We start from the raw sequence: 18,274 nt of genomic DNA, 5'->3' as shown, positions 1-18,274 counted from the left end.
TGCAATTCCAGAGCTGGATAATTAATAAATATGTTGGGAAAGTTTACACTATGTTGTAGTTGCAGCAGTGTCTGATCTTTAGACATATCTTAAATCACCATTTCAAATCCAGACCTCTCTCAGTGATTTATGTCAGAGAAATAGGTAGTTTTGGAGGACTATCTTGTGTCTGTGTATCGCTTCATTTTCATCCCAGTACCTCAGTTAGAGTAAAGCGGATCTCTGTCCTGGCAGATTTAGCAAAACAGTTACAGACTGAGCAGGGGAATGAACCCACCTTCAGGTCATTGGTCTGGAATAATGTTCAGGCAGCGCCTGAGTGCTCTCCAGGATTTAAATGCCTCTGTTTGTCCTCTGCTTCTTGTTCTTTCCTCTACTGATTTCATTGTCAAGATGTTTTTGGGCTTTTTTTTGCTCCACTTTGGCATGACTTCAGGTCTGCTGGCCCATCTCTTCTCTTACACTGTCTGTTTCACTAATCTCCATCGCTGGCTCATCTTCAAACATTTTCTTTCTTTGCTTCTGTTCTTGTGTTGCTGTACACCTTTGGAAAAAAAAAAATCTCATGACCATGTAGAATTACAGAACTTCATTCTCACCTGTTTTTGCTCTGCCATTCTTCAGTCAAGCATTGCCTTTTGGCAGGATGATATCTGAGGTCCTTCACGCCTCACTGCCTCTAGCCTCCATTACAGAAAGCATCTTGTGCTCTTCTCTGTTTCTGCAAACAACATTGATTTATCTTTTAAAGAATCTGTCCATATCCAGGGGGATGTCTCCACTTTTCTACTTTTCTTACTTTCACTCTGTTCTACTTTCCCTGTCAACGACACTGAAGTTTTAGTCTTTTTTTTTAATCTCACTTTTTCCTTCAGTTTTAGCAATCTGTTTTTGCCTCTTTCCCTCCAGATTTCTGTTTGTTATTATTTTTCTCTCATCTGTCACAACCCCTCCTACTTTTTAATAACCACCATCCTTACAAATGCAAATATAAAAATTACATCTTCCCCTCTAACTACAGTATTCCATTCTTTCCACTGATGATATATCTATCATCAGCCTTTAAGGTTTTTCACCCCCCAATCTCTCACTGACTAGCAACTTGGGGATATTTTCATACTCCTTAAATTATGCTTATATTGGAGTTTAGTCATGAAAATGTCAGGCAGTGATTAATACTACTCACTCTGAAGAACAGTCCAAGCTGCAATGGGACAGGGTATCAGCTGGTTTAGATTCCTTTTCCAGGTTCTCCATTTGCATTTCATCCCGTGATTCTAGGAAGTGAAAACACAGGACCGGGGTTCAGCTCTGGTGCCTTCTTGCCCTGTTACTCTCTCTCTCTTTTCCCTCCCCCTCCTGTCTCTGTGCTCCTTGAATGGGGTTATATGTTGACTAAGATCCAATGGAATGTTTGGAGAGTAGCTAATAGCACTTGCTTGAAAAAAACCCAGGAGCTATGTCCTCAAATACCCTGGGGCCGTCAAAGACCTAAGGTCCAGACCACCTGCATCATGGGCAAATAAAGTCATAGGATCATAGCATTAGAGAAATGTTGGTTGGAAGGGACCCCTGGAGGCCATCAAGTACACCCTTTCATGTGGAGCCGGGCAAATAACAACAGCAGATCAAGTCAGCCATGGTTTTGTCTGGTGGAGTCTCCAAGATCGAGGATGAAATTTTCTTCATATCTGTAGTAGCCCTCGCATGATCACCTTGATAGCTCTTTGCTGGACCCTCTTCAGTTTCTTTACACCCCTCTTGAACTGGGGAGAGCACAAAATTGGACAGATTATGCCAAGCATAGCCTCACTGGCACTGAGTAAAGGGCAATCACAAATTTCCATGATCTTCTGGCCATGACTTCCTAATGTTTCACAGTTTTCCTTATTTGTGGTGGGAGTTCACTGTTGGCCCATTTTCAACCTTGCATTCATTAAAAACCCCAGGTATTTTCTAGCGGGGGCTGGACTGACACATGAGCTCATTCTGCCCCAGGTGCAGTACTTGCTGCTTCTCCTTGTTGAACTTCATGGGTTTTCAGTTGGCCCAGGCCTCAAGTTTGTCAAGGTCCTTGGACTGAAATTCTGCTGTTTGGCAGGTCAGCTACTCCTCCTTATTTAGCACCACCCACAGATTTGCTGAAGGTACACTGAGTCAGTGTACCAACAAGAAGCTGCTTCTTTCCCCCCCTTTCCCCTCATGCTGTTAGGCACCTCACCTCAAAAGAGGAATTCACTGTTTGAAATCCCAGCAGCTGGGGACGGTTCTGACCCTTACTTGAACTATTTTTCCCATTGAGTAGCTCTAGGTGTCTCCCCACTGACTATGTAGGACCATTTAGCTTGTGCTTTGAAGAGAGGGATATTAGAGCCTCAGTTGCATTTGGAAATGGAATTTAAATTTCATCGAGCTTTAGACATTTCAAATTATATGCATGAGCTAGTGTCTGTAGCTAATCCTTACAGCCAAGAGAGACAGGCTTCTAGAAAGAAAAATAATCCTAGATGGTATCACTTATCAGCAGTTTTATTTGTGCCTTTTTTCTATGGGTTTTTTCCTCATACTTAAAGGATGTATTTAGCTTATGTAGTAATAATGTAGATCGAGGTAGAATTACAATAAAAATAAAGATGTTCAGTATGACCCCTGTAATATAGTTGATAACTATATACATATCTTCTACTTATTTTCCTTTTAGTTCTTCATCTTATTTTTATGATTTTCCTAATTGGTCTGCTGGCAGGTCAGGTGTTAGATTAAGAAGGCACAGAGGTAGTAAAGCTGAGCTGAATATAGCTATTACTGCATCATAATACTTTGAAATAATGTGCCAAATGAGAAGCAGGAAACCATATAAGAACTCATTAACTGGAAGAAAATATTCTGTTGTTAGCTATTGCCTTTGCTGGTAATAAGGTCATTGAATATGTGAACCTAAAACAAAATAAAAATATTGGAAAATTGCATGGATGTTCTTTACAAACCTAGGAATCAATACGATGAAGAAAGGGCATAAAACCTTGAGACAGAAGGGGAAAAAACGTAAGAGCATCATATCATGCTCCACGCAGTGGTTTCCACAGAAGCCACTAGTGTGTAATTCCCATCTTTTATTGGTGTTTTCAGTGCAGTTATGTCCATAAAATACGGGAACAATGCCTAAAAGTGAACCATGACCTAAAAGTGGTTGAGGCAATAGTTAATTTTGTAGCAGTCCGGAGACTCAGATCAATAGTGGAGCAATATATGGCTGCCTTAGTCTTCCAGGATACGTATGCCCGTCAGTGGCAATTGTACACAGAAGGAGGAAAACTTGTCTGACCTAATTTTTCACCCCCACACACCTGTTGCAATAGAAATCCTATTTTACATGTCAAGATTTCTGAAGGAGTTGTCTGCCAGTATCCTGCTTTCTCTATCCCACAACAAATTAGTCACTGGTTGAATTTTCACTTTATTCTTTTTGCCAAAATATACCAAGAGCTAGTTTTGTAATGTTTCAATAAAATCCCTTTGGGATAATCTGAAATTGTTGTGGGTTTTTGGATCCAAGGTTATGATTTAGCCAATTAAAAGGATGGAAGCTACTTACGAAATTTGGATCCAGATCTGGGTTTAAATTCTGAACACCCTTAAACCTGAAATAGCACTGGCGGGACAGTGACTTCCTTTCAGTCAGCTCTGAATTAACTTCAGAGTAGGGAGCGGGGCTGCGAAGAAAGGAAGCGTGCACTTCGGATCTTTAACCAGCAGCTGAAAGCACCCAGGCTCAACCCACAGGCAGATGTAAATTAGCATTAGTACTTATGGAACTATGAGTTAAGAAAGAAACCTAACATACAGTTTGGATTTGTTGGGTGAGGAACCAGAAAATCCTAGAGTTCAGTCAACTTTGCCAGGGAGAACCCAAAACATCCATGAGCATGGGTTCTTCAAAATTCACCAAAGATCCCCGTGTGTTACTGCTCTGTGGCAAAGAGGCATGTCAGTAACTTTGTGTGGGTGCAGGAGGCTCCTCCAAAAGGAGGGGATGCTCAGAGGGCAGAGGTGCCCTTACATACCCTCCTGCACAGGGAGCATGTTGATGCCAATAAAGGGATGTGGGGAGGACACACATCAATGAGAGACAGAAGAATGGGAATGGGGTGCATTGGATGTGTTTTCTTGCCCCTAAGCCGGAACAGCTTCCCCAGGCTGCCTCTGCTTTGTGAGTGTGTTGGTTTGGCCGCTAGACAGCTTCAGGTTAGGAGAAGAAAGGAGGTTGATCGCCTTCCGTGCTGTGCCAGCTGCCAGCTCAGCCCTGGTCAGGAGCCAGCACCGTATGTCCCCGTACCCTCAGAGGAAGAAGACGTTGCAGCTTTCCACTCTTTTCTCACTTCTTTTGCCCACTTCAGTTTTGAAATAGTGAACTTTCAAGCTTATTCACCCTCATCAAGAAATTTCTTACCCAGAAGATTATTGTTAGCTCTAATGACTGTTTTCTTTGTATTTGTACTCGCCAGATGTGAAACATGTTTTGATCTGTTTTCTCATTATGAAAATGCTTTCATTTATGATGCCCAGCAGGGAGACAGCTGATTAACTTCAAGTTTGTAGGTGGAATTATTTTTTTCTTTTCGAAAGTGATTACCAAGAGCAGGAAAACAAAAAAGAGATTCTTTCAAGAGTCTGTTCCCAAATATTGCAGGTCACATTTTCAGAAATGCCTTGAACCTGTTCCTGCCTTTAAATACATAAAAGCTCTTCTGTCACAGCTTTTAGTGACAGCCATTTTCATATACTTGACACTTGAAAAAGTATTTTTCCGGAATGATTACCAGTTACAATATGGAAGTATTTTTTTCCCTTTGATTTTTGCCATTAGATTGTTCCTTTAAAAAATGTGTTACTCTTTTTCAAGTTCATATTTGAGGACCAGAATACACAGCTGTGCTTGTCATTAACTCCTCAGAAAAGAACTTATTGAAGGTCTGCTTTATCAGAACAAATTACCAAAAGGTAATTTCATTGGGTTAGGCACCATAAACCACACACTCTTTTTCTCTAAAACATCGAGTATTTTGAGTTTGAACCTGGGCAGAATTTGGCTCAAATGTCAAACCCATTATTTCTGAAATTTCTGTGTCAGTTATTGTCCATGACAATAACCATAAAATGTCTTCTAATTAAAAGACTGGAGTACTCAAAAAGACTCTCCAACCCATGGTATGGAACATTAAAAATAAATGATAGTTTAACTTTTGTATTCAAATAAGTCTGCAACCTCTAGCAAGGTGAATTTTTGTTATAATTCTGCTGCAATAATTACCACTCTTCTCTTTCATTGCTTCCTTTGGACTGACAATCCAAACCCAAAACCAAAACAAGGGGTAGTTTTGTATTTGAAAACCAAAACATAATGCCTGAGGTTTTGCAAAAGCAAAATCCTTCCTGGCTCATTCCATCTCAGCTAAATTTGATGAAACACAGTCATTTAAACAGATCAAAAGAAAAACTTCCAATGAAAACTTGCAACAATTAATTATAGTATTAGAAGATCCTCCTGAGGTCCTTCCAACCTGCATGATTCTATGAATCTATAGAGGAGCTAAATTTTACTCAGTATCATTAAATCACAATATCAATAATATTGCAAGAAAAGAGAGGCATAGAAACGTAGTCTTGTACTATATTGCAGCTTTCCATCAAATCTGAACTGGTTAAGTATAAGAAAAAACCAAGAACAAAAGAAAAACGAAATAAAAAAGAAGAGAAAATTCCAAAATCACCACATAGGTGTATCAGACAACTCATACATCAGCAATATGTTGCTTTTCTATAGATTTAGTCTTTTTGATAGATATGAAGACTTTTAATAATGTTTACATTAATAGTTCACTATCTAGCAGATACCTGTTGTCATGCTTTTTGTACCCTGACAGCACTTCTACAGTTTTCCATACAGTTAGCACACCGTTGGGCTGAAGTTTATATCATTATGACAGCTATGAACTGAGCCCATTGCCAATAAAAATTATGACATAAACCCTCCATAATCAGCAGGCAATGTCTTCTTATTTACTTCTAATGTGACCAAGAAAGTAAGTGAGGGCAGCAGATATGACATTAAGAACTCACGATGTCATTTAGGAGCTTAATTCTGCTTTCAGAAAATCATCTTAGTCCTATTGGACACTCATTCTTAAATTCTTTATACTCTACTGAATATTCTGCATTTTTATTCACATGTTATTGTGAATGCTTCCATTCTATAGTATTGAGAAATCTGGAATACGCTAGTTAATATTCTGAGTGGCAAAAGTGTAGCATCTTCATACTAGTATAAAAATAAATAAAAAATCCCTGTTGATTCAAAGAATTGCTGGCATTGAAAGCAAACAGAAGTAAACCAAGCAGAACTGAAGTTATTATACCTTAGATCACTTCAGCATGCCCTGATAATAACTAGAATAATCAGAAATAATTGTTTTATTTATTACTTGGATTGCTGGATAGTTTTCATCTTTTGGGCTACTCAGACATGGTTTTAAAGAATCCCATAAAAGAATATATTTAGCATTCAGCTCCCAATCCAAAATTCTCCTGACAGCAACATTATTCTGTTACTGCTGTCTTGTTCCAGAGTAGTTTGCTCCTGTTTAATGAAAACATAAATGCAATAATATTATTAGTGGTTACTGTAAGTTACCTGCCAATTAAATAAGTTTTCCATAAGGACTGAGAGAGGAATACAAAAGCTTTGAACTCTTAAGGGACAGCCACTACATGAGACTAGCCTTTATAAGGTGAGCAGTCTCTAGTCAGAGGGAGAATACCACCAGGATGATGAAAGATGAATGGTTTTGAATTGAAGAGCTGATTTGATTAAAGAACCACATTTGACTTTTAAAATCATAGTCCTGGAAAGATGTTAAACATCTACTTAGTGTTGAGCAGTGTGAGTTGTTTCCATTAGTTCATTGTATGTTCTTACAAATAAATTGTCTGAATTTTTAATGCTGTCCTTGGAATTAGAATCATAGAATCATAGAATCATAGAATCATAGAATCATTGAGGTTGGAAAAGACCTCTAAGATCATCGAGTCCAACCATCAACCCAACACCACCAGGCCCACTAAACCATGTCCCTAAGCGCCTCATCTACACGTCTTTTAAATACCTCCAGGGATGGGGACTCAACCACTTCCCTGGGCAGCCTGTTCCAATGTTTCACCACTCTTTCAGTAAAGAAATTTTTCCTCACGTCCAATCTAAACCTCCCCTGGCGCAACTTGAGGCCATTTCCTCTCGTCCTATCGCTTGTTACTTGGGAGAAGAGACCGACACCCACCTCGCTACAACCTCCTTTCAGGGAGTTGTAGAGAGCGATGAGGTCTCCCCTCAGCCTCCTTTTCTCCAGGCTAAACAACCCCAGCTCCCTCAGCCGCTCCTCAGAAGATTTGTTCTCCAGACCCCTCACCAGCCTCGTTGCCCTTCTCTGGACACGCTCCAGCACCTCAATGTCCTTCTTGTAGTGAGGGGCCCAAAACTGAACACAGTATTCGAGGTGCGGCCTCACCAGGGCCGAGTACAGGGGCACGATCACTTCCCTACTCCTGCTGGCCACACTCTTTCTGATACAGGCCAGGATGCCATTGGCCTTCTTGGCCGCCTGGGCACACTGCCGGCTCATGTTCAGCCGGCTGTCGACCAACACCCCCAGGTCCTTTTCTGCTGGGCAGCTTTCCAGCCACTCTTCCTCAAGCCTGTAGCACTGCATGGGGTTGTTGTGGCCGAAGTGCAGGACCCAGCACTTGGGTGATGTAAATTGGGTGATGTGATTAACTGGTGATGTTCATCATACTTGTTAAGAAGAGAATAAGACAAGTCTTTTCATTAGATGTGGTCTTCTCTACTGCTAAGAATTTAAACAGTCCAGTTTTGGATGAGATTTCTTGGTACAGTTAGACTGGGATAAGAAGATCCTCTGCAAATGGAAAAAAGTGGTATTTACAGTACTTTTGTGGGCACAGTTTTATTAAGAAGATGTTGATTACTTCTGTGTTTAGGTATGATTATTAAACACATACAATCACTACTAAAATCTACATATTTATTTGGTGTTCCCTCAGCACTGTCCCATCTCCTTTCATCTGGTATATAATAGGGTGTCATGTTACCATAAAAATAATAATTAAAAAACCCCTACATTACAATCAGTTTGAAATTAGCTAAGTAGGAAAGACATTGGCAGCCACTTCAAATTGAACCCTATGGAATTTTCTACAGAAGTGAGCCAGAAATTCCAAAGACTATTCGCCAGCATCTTTGGGATTAAAAATAACTTTTCTGAACACAATTTATGTACAGGGGGATTTACTTAGTTGTAAAAATAATTCATCAATTTCCAATACAATTCACCCTTTAGTGCATGCCCAGTGAATACAAGTACCTTGCTTTGCTTTCAGACAAAATCTCGCTGGTTTAGTTATTACACTAGGCCAGGTTATTTTCTCAGTTTTATTGGTGAAATCAATGAAATACTCCATCTCATTAATGTCATCAATTCACTACCTATAAAGAAAACAGATTTCAGTAACTCATTTTCTGGGGGGGGAACCCTAATTAATTAAATTAAAACCTGTAGGTTTGGAACTCATCTGCCTGTCTGGTGGGCTTCCGAACTACCCAAGTCCATCAGTGGTTTTACAGCATCTCTGGAATTCACACTCTCTCCTTCATGCTGTCGCCACACGTTCATTTGTACGAAGCATGCCAGAAAATGGGGCTGAGCTAACTGTTGGTAGCTCTACTAGGCAGTCAGAGATATTATATCAGTAGAATTCCAAGAGAGCAACATCTCATATGTTACCTGTACTGTAAAGAGGAGAAGGACAAAAAGATCACTTTTGTTTTAAATTAATGCCTTTGTTCTTACTCTCAGATGTAGTTAGATGTTACTGTATATTTTCTTCTACTTCAAAGAGCTGTACTTTGGATACATTTTTGGTTCCCCATTGCTTTCAGGGTTGAAATGTTAGGATGCATTTCCTGTGAATGACAAAACTCTTGGGCTAAGAGCTGGGTGCAGTTTTGAAGCCACATCTGTGGACAGCATTTCAGGCAATATGAACAATGCCTCACATGCTGAGATACAGAGACCGGAAAAACATGAACATAACAATCTGAAAAACATTTGTTAGAGTCATTGCCTGATCAGAAGTGTTGAACAAAACATCTACCCAAAATAATTTGTGCAATGTATTTTCAGGTTTTCTTACAGATAAATCACGTACTTTTGTAGGCCAAGTAGGAGAACATCAGGTTGAGGAGATTAAAACCCAAATTGGACAGTAGAAAGAAAAAGTTGCCAGTTTTAAAAATAAGTCAAAATCTTCCATGTAAGGGAAATCTTCATTCTGTTTGCAAGTAATCAAAACTTTCCAAGCAAAACCTTCAAATGAGCTATGGTCACTAAAACAAGTGCTTCTTCACTGTGGATTTTATTAGATGGCAATGCACTGAATTTCCTTCCCATATTAGTACAAGAAAAAGATGGCACACACAGATGACTGTTCTGGCTTCCCTTGAAATTTCTAAGAGCAGTTTGGTCTTAGAGCTTTATTTGTAAAATCCAGGCTTTGTTTTTACCTCCACTGAACTTGAAGCTTCAATCAGAAGGTTAGAATAAGCTTCATTTTGAATAACATTCACTGCTATTACCTGTAATATTTTGTACTGTAACAGAGAGTAATAGAAACTTTGTTATAGGGAAAAACCTTTCTTCAGTGAGCAAAGTAAGTATCCTTTTTTATTCCAAAAGTCCTTTTCTTTACACTATGCAAACCCTTTGTCATTTTCTATGAGCAAATATCACAGAATCATTTAGAAAAGAGCTAATCCAGTCTCTCTGCATAGTGCTACTGGACTGTTGAAATTCAACTTGCAAGAAGGGTGCGGGGAAAACTAGAAAGATCCACACTTCCATTATATTCTGCCTTCATACATGTCACTGTTTCTTGTCTTCTTTGTGAAAGAAATGGCTTAATTATTGGTAGTGTGGTTGCATCCACTTGTGTCATTCCAAATCAGGTACTCATTAACTTAGCCAGTATGAAAACACAGAAGCCAATGTGGAGGGAAGTACTGGTCCTGTTTAAATGAATATGATTTTTGCCAGTGGCTTCACTGGGGGTATCATTTAGCAGAAAAATTCTTATCCAGAAGAGTTTACTGTGTTAGAACCAGCTCCCTCCTTTTGCCTTTTCATATGCCATTCATATTGACTTGTAATGGATAATAGGATTGCCTTGCCTTTGAAATTGGTCCTGAATGTAGGCAGATTCTGGTCTAGATTTACCTGTGTGCTTTTACTGGTTTTGATGATTCCATATATGTAAAGCACTCACAGACATGTCTTAACTAGTTAGTTAAATGAGTAGCTTTATGGCAGGTTTGCTTTACTGAAGTAGCTCAAACAATGGATGTAAAATAGTGAATCTGGTCCGCTGAGTCTTAAATAAATTCAGAACATACAGTTATATACAGCTAATATAAACAAAATGCAGGATACACTGCACTAAACCTTGTGAAGTAAACTGAAGAGTAATTCATGCAATACTGTGCAATTCAGTCTTCATTTCTTGGCAACAGCAATTCTGATGGTCTCTTTACTGGAAATAGATGTTGCGTCAAAACAAATTGGACTCCTGGTGAGTAAGAATTAAGTCAGTGCTAGCCAGTTAACTAAAATGAAATTTTTCCAGTCTGATACTTTTCACTGATTCAGAAAATGGTTTTCAGGCATAACCTGGATATGACATGCTCCAGGAAGTATTCAGTACCAACTGAAACTACAAACATAAGGCATATCTTTTCTTAGAGGAACAATAATAGACTTTTATACTATACTGCCATTCATCCAGATAGGTGGCAGAGTACTTCATAAGCAAACTGTGTTATTCACAAGCAGAGGAAGGAATTTTGTGAAATATATCTCTAGCAGAATAATAATTGATCCTGTAGAATGGGATTTTCTTTTTCGTGCATACAGCTTACCCTCTCCCTGCCCTGATCCCTCCATTATGCTGTCTCGGGGAACGTGCTGGGTCTGCGTGTCACAAGCCATTGCTCTTACAGAAGCTGTTCTGATGAGACTTTTCAACTACAGATACCCAACATTAGTTGGCCCTGCATGAAAGAAACAGCACAAATCATAGAAAATATTTTACTTGTATAAAATGTTACCCCTGCTGCAGGGTTACAAAAAGGGCAAAGAGAGCAGGAGAATCTGGCATCCTAATTCCTCTGTTAGTCCGCAGCCTCCTTTATGATGTTCCTCCGTTACTATTATGATTTGTGATTTACCACAATAAGCCTAGCTTTCAATACTGAGCTGAAGTAGTGCTTCCAAGCTGTCTGTCATCTGAATATGTCTAAGAAGAAGGATCTTTTTGGGTAGTTGCCATTTGTACTTTTTAGAAAGTGTCTTGCTCAGATTTAGTATTTTATAAATAATTCATTGACAGAAGATTTACATGGATGTGATTTACCTCCCATTGATGAGGAAGAGCTATTTTGCAAGAAAATGTGCCAAGTTATGGAAGAGCACTGCTTGCTAAACTTTATTTAAGCATGCCTTTGTCAGTCTCACCAAACACATACCTTTTTGCTCTAATATATCAGGGTAATGTGCAAAGATACAGCCCAGTGACTTCTTTGTAATTGCTTAATCTTTCTATATTAAAAATAGCAATAAGAACAATTAGGTTAAGACTGTGACAATTTTAAAATCTGAAATTTCAGTGCAGTAGTTACCAAAAAACTAGTAGTAACCAGTTATCAGCTTTCAGATCAGGTATCTGGAAATGTACAGCAGGCAAACGTTTCCAGAGAAAGCAAGCTGGCTGCAATAAAACCAAAACAAAAGCAGCAACAGGACGTGAAAACTTTTATTGGATGGAGGATACTGGCCATTTGAAACATATTTTTGAAATGACTCAAATAATTTTCCTAATGACACATACCAGCGTATGCTTTTCAAGGACTTTTTCTTTATGGCAGCAATGATGTGAAGTAAGAAAAACATGAAGTATGTGGAAAAAGAAACAGATCACTTTTTTATCCTAGACTTATTTTCCACCTGAAACTGTATTCCACACTTGGTACAGTGACTTTGTCCCTAGAAGTTGCTTTGAGTGTTATGGTTTAAAGAAGTGGTGTTCACATAGAAAGAATTTTAATGTGTAAATTTTAGGTGACGAACTATCATAGCCAGATGTCACAGAGAAACTACCACTAGAGAGAAGCTGAATCTATACGGAAAGGGGTTAAAATGTTGTTACTCAGGCAGGACACACACTGTCACCGTTACGGGAGTGCCATCGGCCACGTGTCGATATAAGAACACTACTGAGCTTGAACAGCCACAGTTTAAGGCTATGAGAGCCTAAAGTTTCCAGCTCTGAACTGAGCCAAAAGGAGCAGAGAAGGATCTGCCGAAGGATCATTTAAAGATCATGCCTGTTAGTCAGCATGGTGTGCTGCGACAGAAACAAACAAACAAACAAACAAATAATGCCACAAATTGCAGGATAAAATCAGGTAGCTGTCAGGTCTTCTTGTGTGAGTGAAACCATTGTTTTTCTATAAATTCATACATCTGAGTAAGTCTAAACTGACAACAGAAGAGGGGAAGATGTTTTAAAGGGATGTATTTCTGACCTGTGCAAGTACAATTGCAATGTTTTGGCCAATAAATGATAAGACACCAAAGTATAATTTGCTTATTACGCACAAAAGGCTATGTATATTGCCTACATACCTATACATACACACACACATGCAGACGCTGCTGATCATGCTTATGTCATGTCTTGAACCCTTATCTGATGATCAGTAAATGGCCCTTGTTCTCATGTTACTTCTCCCTCCCTCTGAATGGGTGAGGAGCTCAAAATCTCTTCTCCATACAGTGTGGGCAAAGCTATGCAGAAATTGCAATGCTACACCTGGGGCTCGGCTGTCAGTGCCCCTCAGCTAAAACAGTGGTGAGAGCTCGTCTTTGTTCTGTTCCAGCGCAGCAGAAAACAAGCTCATTTAAACCACAGGTGGCTGACTACTACCGCCTGTACCCTGAAAGGCAGTGGAAGAAAAGGACTAGCAGTGGTTTTGGAGGCGAGGCTATTGCACGTACACACACGTTAGTAAATTTTCCCTGTTTTCCTTGACACTAGAAAAAAGGAGGTGGGCTCACAAGCAATTGCAGCTGAGAGCCAGCCACCTGCTAGCAGCACTTTGTTCCCGACTGCATCTTACTTTGGACACATCAGCGGAGAGTGAGTGCAACAGGCCCTGGACTCTGACCACAACTGAAACTGTGCAAAGTACGCTTGTGTGTGTACGTTTGAATCAGAGAGTCTGCAATAAACAGAAGAAACAATAAAAACAAACAAAAACCATAGAGGTAAACATAAATATTTCTAAGCAAAAGGCCAGTCTTCTTCCGTTGAGTTCATTTACTCCTATAAAGGGAAAAGACTCCTTTTGGGAGTATGAAAAGCAAGGTCAGGCTTTGACAATTCAAATCTCAGTGGATATAAGCCAGTTCGTACCAAGAGGTGATTTGGCCCTGGAGAAATAGGGTGCCAAGTTTAGATGTGACAGAGGTTAAGTTGCTTTCATTGCCTTAGGCTTTTTTAGGTTTTTTTCCTAATAGCAATTTAGAAAATCCTACCACTCACTTATCTTGTCATTACGGACTTCAACTGTTCAATCACAATTTTCTGCCAACTGTTATGGGTACTTTCTGCTAGTATTTTTGGCATCTCTGGATTTTTCCCAAAACATACTATTTTGTTTTCAAATGCAAGTGTTTTTGAAAGAGAAGGAATTGAATTATTTAAAGGTTTCAGTTTGTCACATTTAATTTTTTTCCATCTTAAATAAATTTTAGAAAGGACCTATAGGAAAATTACTTTTACGGCTACCAACATATGGAAACTTAGAGCTCTGGAAAGATTACAGAAAGTTAAAAAAGAAAAAAACCCTGATTTATAAAATACAGATTTGTAGAGGCAACAAAGAGCATAAAACTGCATAACAGTCATTTGGACTTGATATTAAAATCCTGTATGTGGTTGCTATTTATGAAAAAATACATTGAGCCAATAAAAACAACTATATGTCAGTAACATAGGTAAATTGCCAGCAAAATTCAGTGCTCATCAGAAAAAGTTGTGTTACAAAATATTTTATGAGAAATGTGAAGCCTATACCGTGCGTGTTCTTTTTTTACTGCAGAAAAGTAGCACTAAATAAAAGTGGACTTCAGGAGAGATTTTTTGACATTTCAGTGTTGTAACTGAGAGACAAATCTGACTTTGTAAAGCTTTTAAAGACTCCACCTTCCAAAAAAACCCTGAAGGTAATATATCATTTGTGGCTTTATTCTCCTTCATGCTTAAGGAACAAGCTGTAAAAAAGCATAATTCCTTTCATACTTTGGAAGACTAAGAAGGTAAATGTCTTCATGTACTGGCATCCATCAAGTAGGAAAGGAGAAGGAGATTTTCAAAATTATCTCTTGCCATAAAAGTTCTTCCCACTCTCTCCTGAACTTTATGTGTTTTTTCAATACTTCGCTAGCCTTGCTTTCCTCAAAACTGCAGCATAACAAACATTGGTCTAGTTGAAACTGACAGAAAGGGCTCTTTTATCTTCATTGCCCATCTCTTTGTGCAATTAGTTACAAAAATACAGTGTATCTTTCAGTAGTACATCCTGGAGGTCGCTTTGATTTTTCCTAGCTTTACCATCCCCTACATTTCTTCCTCCCATTGAGGATATATATATTTTGTATTATAGCCTCCTTCCTCTCATCCCAGAATTACATCTTTCCAAATTGGATCCCATGTAATTATCTTCTGCCTGTGTTTCTGTTCTGTTTACACACCTTCGTATTGTTCCTCTGCATATGCCAGTTACGCTAAATTACTGTCATCTGCATGCTGTTTGCTCCCTTTTGGGGATCATAAATGAAGAAGATAAAGAGGAGCAGATGTATCATTATTAGACACCTCTCTGATTCAGTGTGTGCTGCTGTTTATCATCACTCTATGTTTACAATCATTTAGTCAGATTTCAAACAACATTACAGTGTTCACAGCCAAGCCAACTGTCCTGGTTTCGGCAGGGATAGAGTTAATTTCCTTCCTAGTAGCTGGTACAGTGCTGTGTTTTGGATTTAGGGTGAGAACAATGTGGATAACACACCGATGTTTTAGTTGTTGCTAGGTAGTGTTTACACTAGTCAAGGACTTTTCAGCTTCCCATGCTCTACTGACTGAGAAGGCTGGAGGTGCACAAGAAGCTGGGAGGGGGCACAGCCAGGACAGCTGACCCAAACTGGCCAAAGGGATATTCCATACCATGTGACGTCATGCTCAGCATATAAAGCTGGGGGAAGAAGAAGGAAGGGGGGGACGTTTGGAGTGATGGCGTTTGTCTTCCCAAGTAACCGTTACGCGTGATGGAGCCCTGCTTTCCTGGAGATGGCTGAACACCTGCCTGCCCATGGGAAGTAGTGAATGAATTCCTTGTTTTGCTTTGCTTGCGTGTGTGGCTTTTGCTTTACCTATTAAACTGCCTTTATCTCAACCCATGAGTTTTCTCACTTTTACCCTTCCGATTCTCTCCCCCATCCCACCGGGGGGGAGTGAGCGAGCGGCTGCGTGGTGCTTAGTTGCCGGCTGGGGTTAAACCACGACACCAACTTAGATTGTCTGAATATTACTAGTAGGTTTGCATCAGAAAAAGTATTAAATATTAAGGAAAACCTAGCAATGTCACAAACAGCCCTTCTCCTGAGTACTGTAAGTCTCTGTTTGGAAGGCATGTAAGCAACAATTCAAGAACCTTTTTGTTCTTCAGGTGGTCCTTGCACAAAAGGAAGTCTCTGCATTGTGCTTATCAATTTGTCGAAACTTTTCACTATCAGACATGGTAGGATGCCTGTCTTTGCAGAGACAATAACTCAGAGCAGTACAACACGCCCTGTTCTGGCTGAGCCTGGCCAGTTCCTGAAAGTGCTACCATCACATATGCTAACAGCCACTTTCACAGATATGATGGTGTAAAGGAATAGATGCTATTTCCTTGCTACTGTTAACATAAGTATCGCTTCCTTGTGGTCTGTTCTGTGGTGATCTGCAGGATGGCTCAGGTCCAGTCAGTCAGAAATGCTCTCTTGCTGATGGAAGAGCTTAATTTCAGCTTAATTTGGATGGGAATCATCAAAAACATAGGCTTCCTTACAGTCATGTAAAAGATAGGAATATTTTGGAAGGTGATTCCTGTCTTCCATAGTTGTTAAAAAGAGTTAAAATGAAATGGGTATGGAGAAGTGCAGAATAAAGGGATTATAGATGAATGGCCTGTTTTAGATATCCAGCTTTGAGATAAAGTCTGTTCATTGCTAAAAATAAGCAAAAAATTCCAACAATGTTAATACTGGTCATAAAAGATCAAACAGGCAACACAGAGAGAAAAATGACATGATAATCTGTGGCAACTGGAAATACGCCAAAGCACAATGGCTGAGCAGTACTGGTGAGCTGCTAACTTTTCTCTGGATGAAAGTGGGAGGAGAAAAGAGAAATATATCCTTTAATTGGAATTGAGAGAAAAGCCAAGCAGTTAGGTCATTTTAATAATAGGAAAAAAAAAAAAAAAAAAAAAGAGACAAGAAAAAGAGACAAAATAGAGAAGAAATGAGGCTACCAGCTGGGTGTGGTTTTTTTGGGTTGAATCAGAGTACTGTTAGACGCCTATTTCTTTTGAGAAGGGAAATAACAGAAGAGCTATCTCTCCTTTCACCAGATGGAAGAGAAAATGAAGAACAACTCAGGAAATGGGAAGCTGAAAATCTCTCAATAGTCCAGGATGCAGAGGAGAAAAACAGAAAATATATCTTTTCAGAAAGGATTACAACAAAGTCTTAAAGCAGGATTCCCCCAAGTGTCATAGGTCACTGTGTTTCCATTGCTTTCCATAGAACTATGCTGCTTGTCTTAACTCAAGATTTAGGTTTTTTGCATTCAATTATGATTTTACGTAAAAAGTTTAAGTCCAGGTTTGTCAATTAGTTTAATTTACATAATTCTTAGAATCTGATTAGACAATTGGCAGGAATTGTTCAGCTGATATTTAAAAAAAAAAAAAAAATTGCTTGGTAGAATAAACTAATAACAAATCAAAAGCCGACTCACTAGACAGAGGCTTTTAATATACTGACTTGAAAGAAATTATTTAAACTGTAGTATTGTGATTTTCCAAGTGTAAAAATAAAGGTCCTCATTCATCCTAGTGTAATACTTGGAACAGATGGAGTTTCATTAAAAGGCCTTGACCTAGGAAATTTATCCTCATCATTTTAACATTATAGCCCACATACAAAACAGTTAGAAAAAAATAGCAGGAAACATTTGGAAAGCACCATCAACAAACTGAGACCCTTTGTGTTCCCCAGACAGTAGGCTGATAGTGGAAAGATGGCTGTGGGATTTACAAACAAAATGAACACTGGCAAGGATATCAAACTGAATCCCTTTTAGGCAATTTACTTCTTCCTCTAGGCTCATAAAAGTTAAATAACAACCAGAAACTTGCTATTTGTGATAAACAAAAGAGAGCTGACTAACCTGATGCTGTAGGAGTGACTTTCCTTTTCAGTGTCTACCCTTCACATTAGGATCACTTCAGGCACAGGTTGTATAACTCCAGCTCCTGGGTTTTACTCCATCCACCACTGCTGGTTAACAAATGATATATAGATGTTTATTTAAATGTAGCTTTTAAAGTTATACCACAGATTAATATGCTAAACAGAAGCAGGTGAAGAGCCAATTCTATCTGGCAATTCTTCTGCCCACACCCTTGTAGTTTTAACATTTGGGAAAAGTTTTTGCTCTTTGATGAGGGGAAAATGATGCATTTGTTTTGGGATGACAGCTCAAGGCTCAGTTATTACATATAAATCTCATCTCAGCAATATTTTGGCTTCTGATATTTTAAGTAAAATTGTCTTGGCTTGAAGTGGATGTTGACCTTATGAGGGATCAAGTCAGCCTTCCTGTTGTTACTTGCAGTGAGCACATATTTTCTTTATCTCTTGATACTCAGTTAGGATTTATCTTACTACCACTGTAACGAGAGGGGTTTGTTGGGGGTCAGTCTTGTGATTCTAACCCTACAAAAAGAAAAATTTACATGGAAACAAATGACCATGCTATT

General features: G+C 39.1%; 1 long non-coding RNA gene across 1 annotated transcript; it reads right to left on the bottom strand.

Annotated features, from left to right (window-relative positions):
* Window positions 1–348: 348 nt before the first annotated feature.
* On the bottom strand, window positions 349–17,736 carry LOC143155932 (uncharacterized). Its single transcript, XR_012994509.1, has 3 exons — window positions 17,683–17,736; window positions 1,187–1,277; window positions 349–721 (listed from the first exon to the last, which is right to left on the bottom strand). It is a non-coding gene; the product is annotated as an uncharacterized LOC143155932 (long non-coding RNA).
* Window positions 17,737–18,274: the final 538 nt, after the last annotated feature.

This window comes from Aptenodytes patagonicus, chromosome 1 (genome assembly GCF_965638725.1).
Source record: "Aptenodytes patagonicus chromosome 1, bAptPat1.pri.cur, whole genome shotgun sequence".
Taxonomy (NCBI): domain Eukaryota; kingdom Metazoa; phylum Chordata; class Aves; order Sphenisciformes; family Spheniscidae; genus Aptenodytes; species Aptenodytes patagonicus.
The sequence above is the reverse complement of the archived record's forward strand: the minus strand, read 5'-3'. Positions and strand labels throughout refer to the sequence as shown.